This window comes from Lipotes vexillifer, unplaced genomic scaffold, assembly GCF_000442215.2.
Source record: "Lipotes vexillifer unplaced genomic scaffold, Lipotes_vexillifer_v1.1 scaffold1049, whole genome shotgun sequence".
NCBI lineage: Eukaryota > Metazoa > Chordata > Mammalia > Artiodactyla > Lipotidae > Lipotes > Lipotes vexillifer.
The window spans coordinates 1,951,110-1,953,447 of NW_006799027.1; the positions used below are offsets into that span (position 1 = coordinate 1,951,110).

At 45.9% G+C, this 2,338-nt stretch overlaps 1 pseudogene; it reads left to right on the forward strand.

Moving 5' to 3' along the window:
• Positions 1-452: 452 nt before the first annotated feature.
• LOC103079575 (heterogeneous nuclear ribonucleoprotein K-like) lies at positions 453-1,899 on the forward strand (annotated as a pseudogene).
• Positions 1,900-2,338: the final 439 nt, after the last annotated feature.

Below are 2,338 nucleotides of genomic sequence, written 5' to 3' on the forward strand. Positions count from 1 at the left end.
GGTTCAGCAGCTCTGGACGTTCCTGTCTCTGGCCAGTACCACGCCTGTTTCTGCAGACACTCATTTTGGAGAACACTGACCACGTGGTCTGGGTCAGGCCTTACCCCATCTCCCTCTAAGCCATGGTTGCCCTTGAGTGGCTGTTCCTAGCCTGCATTTATTGAGCACACAAGATGGTTTAATGCCACAGCCCTACATAGTGTATGTGCTGTTTCTGTAATTCCTTTTCTTTGAAATATTCTTAGTCTATGAAGACTCCAAAAACTCGTGGGTGGGCTCGTTTTCTGTCTACCTGTGACCCGCTGAGGCAGCGCGGCAGCATGGGGACGGTAGCCTTGCCCCACTACTGCAGCACTAGGGTGTCAGTTGGTCCCGCCCAGAACACTTCAGTTCTGCCCTGCAAGGATAGATATATTTAATAACTGATTGGTGTGTCCCTTTAATGTAAGAAAATGGAAACTGAACAGCCAGAGGAAACCTTTCCCAACACCGAAACCAATGGCGAATTTGGTAAGCGCCCTGCTGAAGATATGGAAGAGGAACAAACTTTTGAAAGATCTAGAAACACTGATGAGGTGGTTGAATTACGCATTCTGCTTCAGAGCAAGAATGCTGGGGCAGTGATTGGAAAAGGAGGCAAGAATATTAAGGCTCTCCGTACAGACTACAATGCCAGTGTTTTATTCCCAGACAGCAGTGGCCCCGAGCGCGTGTTGAGTATCAGTGCTGATACTGAAACAATTGGAGAAATCTGAAGAAAATCATCCCTACCTTGGAAGAGGGCCTGCACGTTGCTATCACCCACTGCAACCAGCCAGCTCCCGCTAGAATCTGAAGCTGTGGAATGCTTAAATTACCAACACTCTAAAGGATGCGACTTTGACTGCGAGTTGAGACTGTTGATGCATCAGAGTCTGGCTGGAGGAACTATTGGGCTCGAAGGTGCTAAAATCAAAGAACTTCGAGGAACACTCAGACAACAATCAAGCTTTTCCAGGAACGTTGTCCTCAATCCACTGACAGAGTTCTTATTGGAGGAAAACCTGATAAGGTTGTAGAGTGCATAAAGATCATCCTTGATTTTATATCAGAGTCTCCCATCAAAGGACGTGCTCAGCCTTAGGATCCCAATTTTTACGATGAAACCCATGATTATGGTGGTTTTACAATGATGTTTGATGACCGCCGTGGACGTCCCGTGGGATTTCCCATGCCGGGTAGAGGTGGTTTTGACAGAATGCCTCCTGGTCGGGGTGGGTGTCCCATGCCTCCATCCAGAAGAGACTGTGATGATAGGAGCCCTTGCCGAGGACCTCCTCCACCTCCTCCAGGACGAGGGGGCCCGGGTGGTGGCAGAGCTCAGAATCTCCACCACCACCACCACCTAGAGCAGGAGAGCTAACGGCCTATGACAGAAGAGGGAGACCTGGAGGCCGTTATGATGGCGTGGTTGGTTTCAGTGCTGATGAAACCGGTGACTCTGAAGTAGGTACATGGAGCCCATCAGAGCGGCAGATGGCTTATAAACCACAGGGTGGCTCTGGATATGATTATCCCTATGCAGGGGGTCATGGCTCATATGGTGATCTTGGTGGACCTATTATTACTACACAAGTAACTATTCCCAGAGACCTGGCTGGATCTATTATTGGCAAAGGTGGTCAGTGGATTAAACAAATCTGTCATGAGTCAGGAGCTTTGATCAAAACTGATGAGCCTTTAGAAGGGTCAGAAGATCGGATCGTTACCATTACAGGAACGAACACAGGACCAGATACAGAATGCACGGTATTTGCTGAGCAGAACAGTGTGAAACAGTGTGCAGATGTTGAAGCATTCTAATGCAAGATATTTTTTCTTTTTTATAGTGTGAAGCAGTATTCTGGAAAGTTTTTCTAAGGCTAGTGAAGAATTGAAGGAGTCCTGCATTTTTTTTTTTTTATCTGCTTATCTTTAAAAAGCCAACATTCCTCTGCTTCATAGGTGTTCTGCATTTGAGGTGTAGTGAAATCTTTGCTGTTCACCAGATGTAATGTTTTAGTTCCTTACAAACAGCGTTGGGGGTTGGGGGCGGGTGTGCAAAAGCATTGAAATTGTGAAACAGCAGCAGAGTGAGTGAATTTTAATTTTTGTTCATTGTTGGTGATTTAAAAAAAATCCCCCCATGTAATTATTGTGAACGCTTTGCTTTGTGGTCACTGTAACATTTTGGGGGGTGGGATAGGGAGGAAAAGTAACAATAGTCCGTATGTCCCTGGCATCTATTCAGAGCAGTGTGCAGAATGTGATGCTCTTTTGTAAGAAACGTTTTATGATTTTTTTTTTTTTTTTTTTTTTT